Source organism: Oncorhynchus keta, unplaced genomic scaffold (genome assembly GCF_023373465.1).
Source record: "Oncorhynchus keta strain PuntledgeMale-10-30-2019 unplaced genomic scaffold, Oket_V2 Un_contig_18630_pilon_pilon, whole genome shotgun sequence".
In the NCBI taxonomy this organism is placed as follows: Eukaryota; Metazoa; Chordata; class Actinopteri; order Salmoniformes; family Salmonidae; genus Oncorhynchus; species Oncorhynchus keta.
Genome location: NW_026281016.1, coordinates 110,905 through 127,401, shown reverse-complemented (window position 1 = coordinate 127,401; position 16,497 = coordinate 110,905). Strand labels below are relative to the sequence as shown.

The window sequence follows — 16,497 nt, the reverse complement described above, 5'->3', positions numbered from 1 at the left end:
CCAGGAAAGCGGGCACACCGTTCAGGAATGAAGCTCTTTTGCTATGCTCCTGGGAAGAAGTTGGACGAGTATTTGTTATTTCTTCCAGATTAGATCCAGGACTCATGATGTTTGTGAATCATGGCTACTGAAATACAAGTCCTTTTTCCAGACTGGGTTCCAGTTCACAGTTCATCGTCTGGCAGACAGGAATAAAGTACTTACCTCCCAAGATAATTCTCTTCAGTTATTGACACAGCCCGATTCCCCTTCAAGTCCGATACCACAACGGTCACCTGACAAGGATCACTACTAATGTTCTTCCCTGGAACTACAATGAAATGCGAACTGGAAACATATCCTGAGGCTGCTTTTATTGCAGCTGGGGATTTTAAGAAAGCAAATATGAGGAAAACGGACTGAAGTTCTATCAACACATTGATTGTAGACTCTCGTAAAATATATATTTTTTTAGATTTATCACAATAACATCTATAAACACGTGTATGTGACCAAATATAATGGCATTTGATTTTGAAGATGGCTGTGTTATATTTCTGAGCTGATGTTCAGCTTCCACCATATGGGATTTGATTTGAAGATGGCTGTGTTATATTTCTGAGCTGATGTTCAGCTTCCACCATATTGCTTTCATCTGTCCTTCTTCTTCTTCTTTACATTACTATTGGTGGATCACAACACACTGAAAGGTGGATACACCGCCACCTACTGGAGTGTGAGGCTGGTCACGGCCCCCTGTTCATCTGTATTCTCTACCACCTACTGTACTGCAGTGTGAGGCTGGTCACGACCCCTATTAATCTATATTCTCTATCTATCACCTACTGTACTGGAGTGTGAGGCTGGTCACGACCCCTATATAGACTACAGTTTATCTAGTCAGAACTCTATTCCCTATATAGACTACAATATATCTAGTCAGAACCCTATTCCCTATATAGACTACAATATGTCTAGTCAGAACCCTATTCCCTATATAGACTACAATATATCTAGTCAGAACCCTATTCCCTATATAGACTACAATATATCTAGTCAGAACCTTTTTATATAGCACAATTATCATAGTTAATAACCCTATATCTACAACATATCTAACTCAAGTATTCCCTATATAGACTACAATATGTCTAGTCAGAACCCTATTCCCTATATAGACTACAATATATCTAGTCAGAACCCTATTTCCTATATAGACTACAATATATCTAGTCAGAACCCTATTTCCTATATAGACTACAATATATCTAGTCAGAACCCTATTTCCTATATAGACTACAATATATCTAGTCAGAACCCTATTCCCTATATAGACTACAATATATCTAGTCAGAACCCTATTTCCTATATAGACTACAATATATCTAGTCTTCCTATTCCCTTTGATTTGAAGATGGCTGTTTAATATTAAAAGCTGATGTATTGCTCATATTGATCCAGAGTACTATTTGATCACAACACACCAGGTTGTAGACACTACTACCTGAGAGTTCTCATATTTCTGAGCTGTCTGTTACTTCACACCACATCTTGACCATCTATATTACTGCAGCCGTTATACCACCACAGACCAAGCTGGCACTAAGACAGCTCTCAACCAACTCCAGTCTATAAGGCCAGAACCCTATTCTCTATATTTCTAGTCAGAAAAATATATCTAGCTTCCACCTATAAGCAACCAGAGAAGATGGCAAAAACCACTCAGACTATCCACCTTTACTCCACATACAGAGATATTAGTCAGAACCCCACCCCATATAGAGTACAAGCTTCTAGTCAGAACCCTCGCCCTCCATTTGGCAAATCTGCTGATGTTAAGACAGCTAATTTTATCCTGCTGATTCTTCTTTGGCAAATCTGCTTACAAGGTTACAAGCGAAAACTAAAGCAGGAAGTACCAGTGACTTGCTCAAAACGGAAGTGGTCAGATGACGAGGAGGCTACAATACAGGACTGTTTTGCTCGCACAGACTGGAATAGGTTCCGGGATCCTTCCGATGGCATTGAGGAGTACACCACCTCAGTCATCGGCTTCATCAATTCAGTACATTGACGACGTCGTCCGCACAGTGACTGTACGTACATACCCCAACCAGAAACCATGGATTACAGGAAACATCCGAACTGAGCTAAAGGCTAGAGCTTGCCGCTCTCAAGGAGCGGGACACTAATCCGGACACTTATAAGAAATCCCGCTATGCCCTCAGACGAACCATCAGACAAGCAAAGCATCAATACTGGACTAAGATTAAGATTGAATCCTACTACACTGGCTCTGACACTCGTCAGATGTGGCAGGGCTTGAAAACTATTACAGACTACAGAGGGAAACCCAGACGCGAGCTGTCCAGTGACGCAAACCTACCAGATGAGTTAAATCCCTTTTATGCTCACTTCGAGGCAAGCAACACTGAAGCATGCACGAGAGGGCTAGCTGTTCTGGAAGACTGTGTGACAGTGGTCTCAGTAGCCGATGTGAGCAATTAAACAGGTCAACATTCACAAAGCCGCGGGGCCAGGGCGGATTACCATGACGTGTACTCAAAGCATGCACTGACCCACTGTCAAGTGTCTTTTCACTGACATTTCCAACATCTCCTGGCCGAGTCTGTAATACCTACATGTTTCCACCATAGTCCCTGTGCTCAAGAAAGCTAAAGTAACCCGCCTAAATGATTACCGCCCCGTAGCACTCACGTCGGTAGCCATGAAGTGCTTTGAAAGGCTGGTCATGGCTCACATCAACAGCATCATCTCGGATATCCTAGACCCACTCCAATTTGCATACCGCTCCAACAGATCCACAGATGACGCAATCTCAATCGCACTCCACACTGCCCTTTCCTACCTGGACAAAAGGATCACCTATGTGAGAATGCTATTCATTGACTACAGCTCATTGACTCAGCGTTCAACACCATAGTTCCCTCAAAGCTCATCAATAAGCTAAGGACCCTGGGACTAAACACCTCTCTCTGCAACTGGATCCTGGACTTGCTGATGGACCGCCCCCAGGTGGTAAGGGTAACAACACATCCACCACGCTGATCCTCAACACAGGGGTCCCTCAGGGATGTGTGCTCAATCACCACGAAGCTCATCACTAAGCTAAGGACCCTTTGAATTGATTAATACACACCCTGGTGTGTTGTGATGTCATCAGGAGAGTTTATATTGGAACCCTCAATGGTTCTAAACACCTGCTGTGTGGTTACTGCCTCCTATATTCATGTGTGTGTGTGTCATCATGTCGTTTTTTTATGAGTGAAGGTGAGAACGATGCAGCAGGGAATTCATGAGAGAGAGAGAGTGAGAGAGTGAGAGAGAGAGAGAGAGAGAGGTATCATTGATTGGTTGCCTGTGAATGTGGGTTTGTTGTGGGCTGAGAGGGAGAGAAGGAGTGTGGGGGAGAGGAGGGGGAAGAGAGACATAAGGAGAAAGAGAAGCGAGAGAGGAGGAGGAGGGAGAGAGAGGAAGATGAGGGGAGACATATGAATTGAATCATTGATTGGTTGCCTGGTGAATTGTGGGTTTGTTGTGGGCTGAGGGGGGAAGCAGGAGTGTGGGAGAGGGAGAGGAGGGGGAGGAGGAGGAACAGGGAGAGAGAGGGAGATAATGAATGCATGCAAATGTCCCAGTGTGTCTGCAGTGACAGAGGAGTTTCTCACAGTATCTCCCAGCTCTCAGGTCAGAAACACTGAAGCCATTTAGTCATGTAGCAGAGACTCTTACCCTCTCCAGGAAGTACTTTCCCCCTAGCTACAGATCTGGGATCAGAGACTCTTTCCCCCTAGCTACAGATCTAGGATCAGAGACTATTACCCCCTAGCTACAGATCTAGGATCAGATACTATTACCCCCTAGCTACAGATCTAGGATCAGATACTATTACCCCTGAGGTACAGATCTAGGATCAGATACTCTTTCCCCCCTAGCTACAGATCTAGGATCAGATACTCTTTCCCCCCTAGCTACAGATCTAGGATCAGATACTCTTTCCCCCTAGCTACAGATCTAGGATCAGATACTCTTTCCCCCTAGCTACAGATCTAGGATCAGATACTATTACCCCCTAGCTACAGATCTAGGATCAGAGACTCTTTCCCCGTAGCTACAGATCTAGGATCAGATACTATTACCCCCTAGCTACAGATCTAGGATCAGATACTCTTTCCCCCTTGCTACAGATCTAGGATCAGATACTCTTTCCCACTAGCTACAGATCTAGGATCAGAGACTCTTTCCCCTAGCTACAGATCTAGGATCAGAGACTATTACCCCTAGCTTCAGATCTAGGATCAGATACTATTACCCTCTCCAGGAAGTACTTTCCCCTAGCTACAGATCTAGGATCAGAGACTCTTTCCCCTAGCTACAGATTTAGGATCAGAGACTCTTTCTCCCTAGCTACAGATCTAGGATCAGAGACTCTTTCCCCCTAGCTACAGATCTAGGATCGAGACTATTACCCTCTCCAGGAAGTACTTTCCCCAGAGTACTTTCCCCGAGCTACAGATCTAGGATCAGATACTCTTTCCCCCCTAGCTACAGATCTAGGATCAGATACTATTACCCCGAGCTACAGATCTAGGATCAGATACTCTTTCCCCCCTAGCTACAGATCTAGGATCAGATACTCTTTCCCCCTAGCTACAGATCTAGGATCAGATACTCTTTCCCCCTAGCTACAGATCTAGGATCAGATTCTCTTTCCCCTAGCTACAGGATCAGATACTATTACCCTCTCCAGGAAGTACTTTCCCCCGAGCTACAGATCTAGGATCAGAGACTATTAACCCCTAGCTACAGATCTAGGATCAGATACTCTTTCCCCGTAGCTACAGATCTAGGATCAGATACTCTTTCCCCCTAGCTACAGATCTAGGATCTAGAGACTATTACCCCGAGCTAGCTAGGATCGAATGCTATTACCCTAGCTTCAGATCTAGGATCAGATACTATTACCCTCTCCAGGAAGTACTTTCCCCCTGAAGCTACAGATCTAGGGCAAGTCAGATACTCTTTTATTTTAGATACAGATCTAGGATCAGTGAGATCTTTCCCCAGAGCTACAGATCTGTATCAGAGACTCTTCAGATAGATGTTATCTTTCCCATACACATAGCTACAGATCTAGGATCAGATACTCTTTCCCCCTAGCGAGCAGATCTAGGATCAGATGTTTTCCCTAGCTACAGATCTAGGATCAGAGACTCTTTCCCCAACATGGTAGATGTACAGATACTATTTCCCCCCTAGGTACAGATCTAGCAGGATGTTATTTTCCCCCTAGCTAGCAGATGTTAATGGATCAGAGACTCTGTTATTGGTCACATGGTTAACAGATGTTATATGTCACATGGTTAGCAGATGGTAATGGTCACATGGTTAGCAGATGGTATCCATGGTTGTAGATGTTAATGGTCACATAGTTGGCAGATGTTAATGGTCACATGATTAGCAGATGTTAATGCTGAGTGTGTGCTTTATGCTTCTAGTTCCACAATTACAGTAATATCTAACCAAATAATCTAACAATTCCCAACAACTACCTAAATACACACACATCTAAAGAGGTGAATGAGAATATGTACATATAAATAATGGATGAGTGATGGTGACGGCAAGATACAGTAGATGGTACTTAAAACAGTATATACAAATGAGATGAGTAGCTACAGAACTCATGTAAACATCATTATTAAAAGTGGCCAATCAAAGTCTGTATGTAGGTACCTCCCTGTGTTGATGATGGTTATTTAACAGTCTGGCCTTGAAATATAAGCTGTTTTTCAGTCTCTCGGTCCCAGCTTTGATGCACCTGTACTGACCTCGCCTTCTGGATGATAGCGGGGTGAACAGGCAGTGGCTCGGGTGGTTGTTGTCCTTGATGATCTTTATGGCCTTCCTGTAACATCGGGTGGTGTTGGTGTCCTGGAGGGCAGGTAGTTTGCCCCGGTGATGTGTTGTGCAGACCTCACTACCCTCTGGAGAGCCCTGTGGTTGTGGACGGTGCAGTTGCCCTACCAGGCGGTGATACAGCCCGACAGAATGCTCTCAATTGTGCATCTGTAGAAGTTTGTGAGGGTTTTAGGTGACAAGCCAAATTTCTTCAGCCTCCTGAGGCTGTTGCGCCTTCTTCACCACCCTGTCTGTGTGGGTGGACCATTTCAGTTTGTCTGTGAAGTTTTTTATTTTTTTTTATTTCACCTTTATTTAACCAGGTAGGCTAGTTGAGAACAAGTTCTCATTTGCAACTGCGACCTGGCCAAGATAAAGCATAGCAGTGTGAACAGACAACACAGAGTTACACATGGAGTAAACAATTAGCAAGTCGATAACACAGTGATGAAAAAATGGGCAGTCTATATACAATGTGTGCAAAGGCATGAGAGGTAGAGCGAATAATACAATTTTGGAGATTAACACTGGAGTGATAAATGATCAGATGGTCATGTACAGAGTAGAGATGTTGGTGTGCAAAAGAGCAGAAAAGTAAATAAATAAAAACAGTATAAAAACAGTATGGGAATGAGGTAGGTGAAAATGGGTGGGCTATTTACCTATAGACTATGTACAGCTGCAGCGATCGGTTAGCTGCTCGGATAGCTGATGTTTGAAGTTGGTGAGGAGATAAAAGTCTCCCAGCTTCAGCGATTTTTGCAATTGTTCCAGTCACAGGCAGCAGAGTACTGGAACGAAAAGGCGGCCAAATGAGGTGTTGGCTTTAGGGATGATCAGTGAGATACACCTGCTGGAGCGCGTGCTACGGATGGGTGCCATCGTGACCAGTGAACTGGAGATAAGGCGGAGCTTTACCTAGCATGGACTTGTAGATGACCTGGAGCCAGTGGGTCTGGCTGACCGAATATGTAGTGAGGGCCAGCTGACTAGAGCATACAAGTCGCAGTGGTGGGTGGTATAAGGTGCTTTAGTGACAAAACGGATGGCACTGTGATAGACTGCATCCAGTTTGCTGAGTAGAGTGTTGGAAGCCATTTTGTAAATGACATCGCCGAAGTCGAGGATCGGTAGGATAGTCAGTTTTACTTAGGTAAGCTTGGCAGCGTGAGTGAAAGGAGGCTTTGTTGCGGAATAGAAAGCCGACTCTTGATTTGATTTTCGATTGGAGATGTTTGATGTGAGTCTGGAAGGAGAGTTTGCAGTCTAGCCAGACACCTAGGTACTTATAGATGTCCACATATTCAAGGTCGGAACCATCCAGGGTGGTGATGCTAGTTGGGCATGCGGGTGCAGGCAGCGATCGGTTGAAAAGCATGCATTTGGTTTTACTCGCGTTTAAGAGCAGTTGGATGCCACGGAAGGAGTGCTGTATGGCATTGAACCTCGTTTGGAGGTTTGATAGCACAGTGTCCAATGACGGGCCGAAAGTATATAGAATGGTGTGGTCTGCTTAGAGGTGGATCAGGGAATCGCCCGCAGCAAGAGCAAGAGCAACATCATTGATATATACAGAGAAAAGAGTCGACCCGAGAATTGAACCCTGTGGCACCCCATAGAGACTGCCAGAGGACCGGACAGCATGCCCTCCGATTTGACACACTGAACTCTGTCTGCAAAGTAATTGGTGAACCAGGCAAGGCAGTCATCCGAAAAACCGAGGCTGTTGAGTCTGCCGATAAGAATATGGTGATTGACAGAGTCGAAAGCCTTGGCGAGGTCGATGAAGACGGCTGCACAGTACTGTCTTTTATCGATGGCGGTTATGATATCGTTTAGTACCTTGAGTGTGGCTGAGGTGCACCCGTGACCAGCTCTGAAACCAGATTGCACAGCGGAGAAGGTACGGTGGGATTCGAGATGGTCAGTGACCTGTTTGTTGACTTGGCTTTCGAAGACCTTAGATAGGCAGGGCAGGATGGATATAGGTCTATAACAGTTTGGGTCCAGGGTGTCTCCCTTTGAAGAGGGGGATGACTGCGGCAGCTTTCCAATCCTTGGGGATCTCAGACGATATGAAAGAGAGGTTGAACAGGCTGGTAATAGGCGTTGCGACAATGGCGGCAGATAGTTTCAGAAATTAGCGGGTCCAGATTGTCAAGCCCAGCTGATTTGTACTGGGTCCAGGTTTTGCAGCTCTTTCAGAACATCTGCTATCTGGATTTGGGTAAAGGAGAACCTGGAGAGGCTTGGGTGAGGAACTACGGGGGGCGGAGCTGTTGGCCAAGGTTGGAGTAGCCAGGCGGAAGGCATGGCCAGCCGTTGAGAAGTGCTTATTGAAGTTTTCGATAATCATGGATTTATCGGTGGAGACCGTGTTTCCTAGCCTCAGTGCAGTGGGCAGCTGGGAGGAGGTGCTCTTGTTCTCCATGGACTTCACAGTGTCCCAGAACTTTTTGGAGTTGGAGCTACAGGATGCAAACTTCTGCCTGAAGAAGCTGGCCTTTGCTTTCCTGACTGACTGCGTGTATTGGTTCCTGACTTCCCTGAACAGTTGCATATCACGGGGGCTATTCGATGCTATTGCAGTCCGCCACAGGATGGTTTTGTGCTGGTCGAGGGCAGTCAGGTCTGGAGTGAACCAAGGGCTGTATCTGTTCTTGGTTCTGCATTTTTTGAACGGAGCATGCTTATCTAAAATGGTGAGGAAGTTACTTTTAAAGAATGACCATGCATCCTCAACTGACGGGATGAGGTCATTGTCCGCATTCGCACTTCGCTCTGCAGGTTGTATAACTTTTTATAACTTTTTCATTACATTTCATTATAGTACAACGGTTGATTTGTCTAATCTTAGCAATTCTTCTTAGCTAGCTACATAGCCGTCCTTGTATCAGAGATAATTGCATAATTATCGTATTTCGTCGCCCTAACGTAGCCTTCACTGCTATTGGCCCAGGAGCTAGCTAACGCACACAGATTAGCATCACTGTAGTGCTATTCACTCAACTATGTGACTTGATTAGTTCAGTGTTAACTAGCTACATAGCTGTCTTTGTTTCAAGATAATTGTGTAGTTTAGTGTGTATAGCCTTGGAGTGATTATCTTAATTCACTGAGGTTCGCTAGCCAGCTATTTGTCGTCCTTAACGTAGGAGACTCTGCTAGCTAGCCAACAGCTAACTGCTAACAGCTAGCCAACGTCTGCTGTTTTGAATTCAACAACCCGGTCAGGTGGTTTCACATTTCGTTTCATTTGCAGTGCAGCGGTTTGATTTGTTTGATCGTGGCTAGCTGCATAGCCGTCTTTGTTTCAAGATAATTGTGTAGTCTGACCGATTCCCTAGGTTAGCTAGCCAGCTAATGTCGTTCTTTTAACTCCATGTAACGTAAACAACACTGCTAGCTAGCCAGCTGGCCCCCGAATAGCACTGTAGAATTATTACACTCAGACGACTTGATTAGTGTAGTGTCAACAACGCAACTACTGCCAGCTAGCCTACTTTTAGCAGTACTGTATCATTTTAATCATTTTTAGTCAATAAGATTCTTGCTACGTAAGCAACTTTCTGAACATTCGAGGCGTGTAGTCCGCTTGTCATTCAATTTCCTTGCATTAGCGTAGCCTTTTCTGTAGCCTGTCAACTATGTGTCTGTCTATCCCTGTTCTCTCCTCTCTGCACAGACCATACAAACGCTCCACCGCGTGGCATGACCACCCTAACCTGGTGGTCCCAGCGCGTACGACCACGTGGAGTTCAGGTCTCTGGTAGCCTCTGGAACTGCCAATCTGCGGCCAACAAGACGAGTTCATCTCAGCCTATGCCTCCCTCCAGTCCCTTGACTTCTTGGCACTGACGGAAACATGGATCACCACAGATAACACTGCTACTCCTACTGCTCTCTCCTCGTCCGCCCACGTGTTCTCGCACACCCGAGGCTTCTGGTCAGCAGGGGTGGTGGCACCCGGATCCTCATCTCTCCCAAGTGGTCTTTCTCTCTTTCTCCCCTTACCCATCTGTCTATTGCCTCCTTTGAATTCCATGCTGTCACAGTTACCAGCCCTTTCAAGCAACATCCTTATCATTTATCGCCCTCCAGGTTCCCTCGGAGGTTCATCAGCCAGAGCTTGATGCCTTGATAAGCTCCTTTCCTGAGGACGGCTCACCTCACAGTTCTGGGCGACTTTAACCTCCCCGTCTACCTTTGACTCATTCCTCTCTGCCTCCTTCTTTCCACTCCTCTCTCTTTTTGACCTCACCCTCTCACCCCTCCCCCTACTCACAAGGCAGGCAATACGCCCGACCTCATCTTTACTAGATGCTGTTCTTCCACTAACCTCATTGCAACTCCCTCCAAGTCTCAAACCACTACCTTGTATCCTTTTCCCTCTCGCTCTCATCCAACACTTCCCACACTGCCCCTACTCGGATGGTATCGCGCCGTCCCAATCTTCGCTCTCTCTCCCCCCGCTACTCTCTCCTCTTCCATCCTATCTTCTCTTCCCTCTGCTCAAACTTTCTCCAACCTATCTCCTGATTCTGCCTCCTCAACCCTCCTCTCCTCCTCCTTACTGCATCCTTTGACTCCCTATGTCCCCTATCCTCCAGGCCGGCTCGGTCCTCCCCCTCCCCCGCTCCGTGGCTCGACGACTCATTGCGGCTCACAGAACAGGGACTCCGGGCAGCCGAGGCGGAAATGGAGGAAAACTCGCCCTCCCTGCGGACCTGGCATCCTTTCACTCCCTCCTCTCTACATTTTTCCTCCTCTGTCTCTGCTGCTAAAGCCACTTTCTACCATTCTAAATTCCAAGCATCTGCCTCTAACCCTAGGAAGCTCTTTGCCACCTTCTCCTCCCTCCTGAATCCTCCCCCCCTCCTCCTCCCTCTCTGCAGATGACTTCGTCAACCATTTGAAAAGAGGTCGATGACATCCGATCCTCGTTTGCTAAGTCAAAGCGACACCGGCTAGTTCTGCTCACACTGCCCTACCCCTGCTCTGACCTCTTTCTCCCTCTCTCTCAGATGAAATCTCGCGTCTTGTGATGGCCGGCCGCCCAACAACCTGCCCGCTTGACCCTATCCCCTCCTCTCTTCTCAGACCATTTCCGGAGACCTTCTCCCTTACCTTACCTCATCATCAACTCATCCTGACCGCTGGCTACGTCCCTCCCCGTCTTCAAGAGAGCGAGTTGCACCCCTTCTGAAAAAACCTACACTCGATCCCTCCGATGTCAGCAACTACAGACCAGTATCCCTTCTCTCTTTTCTCTCCAAAACTCTTGAGCGTGCCGTCCTTGGCCAGCTCTACCGCTATCTCTCTCAGAATGACCTTCTTGATCCAAATCAGTCAGGTTTCAAGACTAGTCATTCAACTGAGACTGCTCTTCTCTGTATCACGGAGGCGCTCCGCACTGCTAAAGCTAACTCTCTCTCCTCTGCTCTCATCCTTCTAGACCTATCGGCTGCCTTCGATACTGAACCATCAGATCCTCCTCTCACCCTCTCCGAGTTGGGCATCTCCCGGCGCGGCCCACGCTAGTTGCGTCCTACCTGACGGGTGGCTCCTACCAGGTGGCGTGGAGAATCTGTCTCCTCACCACGCGCTCTCACCACTGGTGTCCCCCAGGGCTCTGTTCTAGGCCCTCTCTTATTCTCGCTATACACCAAGTCACTTGGCTCTGTCATAACCTCACATGGTCTCTCCCTATCATTGCTATGCAGACGACACACAATTAATCTTCTCCTTTCCCCCTTCTGATGACCAGGTGGCAAATGCATCTCTGCATGTCTGGCAGACATATCAGTGTGGATGACGGATCACCACCTCAAGCTGAACCTCAGTAGGACGGAGCTCCTCTTCCTCCCGGGAAGGACTGCCCGTTCCATGATCTCGCCATCACGGTTGACAACTCCATTGTGTCCTCCTCCCAGAGCGCTAAGAACCTTGGCGTGATCCTGGACAACACCCTGGCGTTCTCAACTAACATCAGGCGGTGTCCCGTTCCGCAGCAGGTTTCATGCTCTACAACATCCGCAGAAGTGCGGCCCTGCCTCACACAGGAAGCGGGCGCAGGTCCTAATCCAGGCACTTGTCATCTCCGTCTTGATTACTGCAACTACGCTGTTGGCTGGGCTCCCTGCCTGTGCCATTAAACCCCTACAACTCATCAGAACGCCGCAGCCCGTCTGGTGTTCAACCTTCCCAAGTTCTCTCACGTCACCCCGCTCCCTCCGCTCTCTGGCTTCCAGTTAGGCTTCGCATCCGCTACAAGACCATGGTGCTCGCCTACGGAGCTGTGAGGGGAGCGGCACCTCAGTACCTCAGGCTCCTGATCAGGCCCTACACCCAAACAAGGGCACTGCGTTCATCCACCTCTGGCCTGCTCGCCTCCCTACCACTGAGAAGTACAGTTCCCGCTCAGCCCAGTCAAAACTGTTCGCTGCTCTGGCCCCCAATGGTGGAACAAACTCCCTCACGACGCCAGGACAGCGGAGTCAATCACCACCTTCCGGAGACACCTGAAACCCCACCTCTTCAAGGAATACCTAGGATAGGGTAAGTAAGGGTAAGTAATCCTTCTCACCCCCCTTCTCCCCCCCCAACAAGATTTAGATGCAAGTGGCTGTTCCACTGGTTGTCATAAGGTGTATGCACCAATTTGTAAGTCGCTCTGGATAAGAGCGTCTGCTAAATGACTTAAATGTAAATGTAAATGTAAATGTATTGTCCTTCCAGGATACCCGGGCCAGGTCGATTAGAAAGGCCTGCTCACAGAAGTGTTTTAGGGAGCGTTTGACAGTGATGAGGGGTGGTCGTTTGACTGCGGCTCCGTGGCGGATACAGGCGATGAGGCAGTGATCGCTGAGATCCTGGTTGAAGACAGCGGAGGTATATTTGGAGGGCCAGTTGGTCATGTCCCATCGATGTGGATGGGGAGTGCTCCCTCTGCTCTTTCCTGAAGTCCACGATCATCTCCTTTGTTTTGTTGACATTGAGTGAGAGGTTGTTTTCCTGACACCACACTCCGAGGGCCCTCACCTCCTCCTGTAGGCCGTCTCGTCGTTGTTGGTGATCAAGCCTACCACTGTCGTGTCGTCTGCAAACTTGATGATTGAGTTGGAGGCGTGCGTGGTCACGCAGTCATGGTTAACAGGGTGTACAGGAGGGGTCTGAGAATGCACCCGTGTGGGGCCCCAGTGTTGAGGATCAGTGGGGTGGAGATTTTGTTACCTACCCTCACCACCTGGGGCGGCCAATCAGAAAGTCCAGAACCCAATTGCACAGGGCGGGGTTGAGACCCAGGGCCTCTAGCTTAATGAGGGAGGGTACTATGGTGTTGAATGCTATAGTCAATGAACAGCATTATTACATAGGAATTCCTCTTGTCCAGATGGGTTCGGGCAGTGGGCAGTGTGGTTGCGATTGCATCGTATGTGGACCTATTGGGGCGGTAAACAAATGGAAGTGGGTCAAGGGTGTCAGGTAAGGAAGGTGGAGGTGATATGATCCTTGACTAGTCTCTCAAAGCACTTCATGATGACAGAAGTGAGTGCTACGGGGCGGTAGTCATTTAGTTCAGATACCTTAGCAACTTCACCCACACCACCGTTGGGTTCTAGAGTACCGTTGGGGTTCTAGAACACCGCTGGGTTCTAGAACACCGCTGGGTGCTAGAGTCTGTTCTTTCCAACTGCCATTCAATTCTAGAATGTTGAAAGTGTTCTTGATTGTACTTCTCTGTATTGCACTCCCATTCAAATCTGGACCTGGAGGTTCCACTGCTGTATGTTCATTCTCCCCTCTAATCAGGGCCTGATTTAGACCTGAGACACCAGGTGGGTGATTCCCCTCTAATCAGGGCCTGATTTAGACCTGGGACACCAGGTGGGTGATTCCCCTCTAATCAGGGCCTGATTTAGACCTGGGTCACCAGTCATTCTTCCCTTTAATCAGGGCCTGATTTAGACCTGGGTCACCAGTCATTCTTCCCTCTAATCAGGGCCTGATTTAGACCTGAGACACCAGGTGGGTGATTCCCCTCTAATCAGGGCCTGATTTAGACCTGGGACACCAGTCATTCTTCCCTCTAATCAGGGCCTGATTTAGACCTGGGACACCAGGTGGGTGATTCCCCTCTAATCAGGGCCTGATTTAGACCTGGGTCACCAGGTGGGTGATTCCCCTCTAATCAGGGCCTGATTTAGACCTGGGACACCAGTCATTCTTCCCTCTAATCAGGGCCTGATTTAGACCTGGGACACCAGGTGGGTGATTCCCCCTCTAATCAGGGACTGATTTAGACCTGGGTCACCAGGTGGGTGATTCCCCCTCTAATCAGGGCCTGATTTAGACCTGGGACACCAGGTGGGTGATTCCCCCCTCTAATCAGGGCCTGATTTAGACCTGGGTCACCAGGTGGGTGATTCCCCTCTAATCGGGGCCTGATTTAGACCTGGGACACCAGGTGGGTGATTCCCCCTCAAATCAGGGCCTGATTTAGACCTGGGTCACCAGGTGGGTGATTCCCCTCTAATCAGGGCCTGAATTAGACCTGAGACACCAGTCATTGTTCCCCTCTAATCAGGGCCTGATTTAGACCTGGGACAACAGTCATTCTTCCCTCTAATCAGGGCCTGATTTAGACCTGGGTCACCAGGTGGGTGATTCCCCCTCTAATCAGGGCCTGAATTAGACCTGGGACACCAGGTGTGTTATCAGGTAGAACAGTGAAACCAGCAGTAGGGTAAGAGATCAAACCGCATGGCATCACTCTAATCATTTACCTCTCTGTCTGTCTGTCCTGTTTTCTGTCTTTCCCTGTCTGACTGTAGGTTCTCGGGGTTCCGCCCAGTAACCTAGGCAACAATACCAAGTTGGTGGATTGGATGCCTCAAAATGACCTGTTGGGTAGAACCACTTCTCTACTTCATGTACTCTCTCTTCCTTCCCTCCCTCCTCCCTCTCTGTCTGTTAGGGTGAGGAGGGGTGAGGAGGGAGAGGAGGGGTGAGGGAGGTGAGGGGAGGGGTGAGGAGAGGAGAGGAGGGGAGAGGAGGGGTGAGGGAGGTGAGGGGAGGGGTGAGGAGAGGAGAGGGGGAGGGGTGAGGGGAGAGGAGAGGAGGGGAGGGGGTGAGGAGGAGGGGGAGAGGAGGGGTGAGGAGAGGAGAGGAGAATGACCCTGAGCTGAGAAATACATAACTCATTATATCATTAACAGTCAATGATTCACACACACACGCACACACACACACACACACACACACACACACACACACACACACACACACACACACACACACACACACACACACACACACACACACACACACACACACACACACACACACACACACACACACACTCTCTTTCTCTCTGGGTGTGTTGCTGACCTGTATCTCTGAGGGCTGTGTGGTATAGCTGCTAAGTAGCTCCTCTCAGTCACACCTTATTACCACACGGTGCACTACTATAGACCAGGGTCCATATCACAACACTGTTAGGACCAGGGTCCTCTAGGACAACACTGTTAGGACCAGGGTCCTATAGGACAACACTGTTAGGACCAGGGTCCTATAGGACAACACTGTTAGGACCAGGGTCCTCTAGGACCACACTGTTAGGACCAGGGTCCTTCAGGTCAACACTGTTAGGACCAGGGTCCTCTAGGACAACACTGTTAGGACCAGGGTCCTATAGGACAACACTGTTAGGACCAGGGTCTATAGGACAACACTGTTAGGACCGGGGTCCTCTAGGACAACACTGTTAGGACCAGGGTCCTATAGGACAACACTGTTAGGACCAAGGTCTATAGGACAACACTGTTAGGACCAGGGTCCTCTAGGACAACACTGTTAGGACCAGGGTCCTATAGGACAACACTGTTAGGACCAGGGTCCTCTAGGACAACACTGTTAGGACCAGGGTCCTCTAGGACAACACTGTTAGGACCAGGGTCCTATAGGACAACACTGTTAGGACCAGGGTCCTCTAGGACAACACTGTTAGGACCAGGGTCCTATAGGACAACACTGTTAGGACCAGGGTCCTATAGGACAACACTGTTAGGACCAGGGTCCTCTAGGACAACACTGTTAGGACCAGGGTCCTTTAGGACAACACTGTTAGGACCAGGGTCCTCTAGGACAACACTGTTAGGACCAGGGTCCTCTAGGACAACACTGTTAGGACCAGGGTCCTCTAGGACAACACTGTTAGGACCAGGGTCCTATAGGACAACACTGTTAGGACGAGGGTCCTCTAGGACAACACTGTTAGGACCAGGGTCCTCTAGGACAACACTGTTAGGACCAGGGTCCTCTAGGACAACACTGTTAGGACCAGGGTCTATAGGACAACACTGTTAGGACCAGGGTCCTCTAGGACAACACTGTTAGGACCAGGGTCCTATAGGACAACACTGTTAGGACGAGGTCCTCTAGGACAACACTGTTAGGACCAGGGTCCTCTAGGACAACACTGTTAGGACCAGGGTCCTCTAGGACAACACTGTTAGGACCAGGGTCCTCTCTCATCCTTATCCTTGTCTCTTCTCTCTCCTCCTTGTCTCTTCTCTCTCCTCTCTCTCTCCTCCC

The 16,497-nt window shown here is 48.4% G+C and overlaps 3 long non-coding RNA genes across 5 annotated transcripts; 1 reads left to right on the top strand and 2 right to left on the bottom strand.

Annotated features, from left to right (window-relative positions):
* Positions 1 to 568: 568 nt before the first annotated feature.
* On the bottom strand, positions 569 to 1,363 carry LOC127920208 (uncharacterized). Its single transcript, XR_008105386.1, has 3 exons — positions 1,142 to 1,363; positions 822 to 1,042; positions 569 to 759 (listed from the first exon to the last, which is right to left on the bottom strand). It is a non-coding gene; the product is annotated as an uncharacterized LOC127920208 (long non-coding RNA).
* Positions 1,364 to 13,169: 11,806 nt separating this feature from the next.
* Positions 13,170 to 14,513, bottom strand: LOC127920206 (uncharacterized). Of its 3 annotated transcripts, none has more exons than XR_008105383.1 (3): positions 14,013 to 14,136; positions 13,918 to 13,966; positions 13,170 to 13,825 (listed from the first exon to the last, which is right to left on the bottom strand). It is a non-coding gene; the product is annotated as an uncharacterized LOC127920206 (long non-coding RNA). The 3 variants fall into 3 exon arrangements; XR_008105382.1 differs by adding an exon at positions 14,456 to 14,513 and having other exon boundaries at positions 13,700 to 13,825; positions 13,918 to 14,061; XR_008105384.1 differs by adding an exon at positions 14,157 to 14,174 and having other exon boundaries at positions 13,700 to 13,825; positions 13,918 to 14,061.
* LOC127920207 (uncharacterized) lies at positions 13,882 to 14,446 on the top strand. The gene is made up of 3 exons (XR_008105385.1): positions 13,882 to 14,024; positions 14,123 to 14,168; positions 14,419 to 14,446. It is a non-coding gene; the product is annotated as an uncharacterized LOC127920207 (long non-coding RNA).
* Positions 14,514 to 16,497: the final 1,984 nt, after the last annotated feature.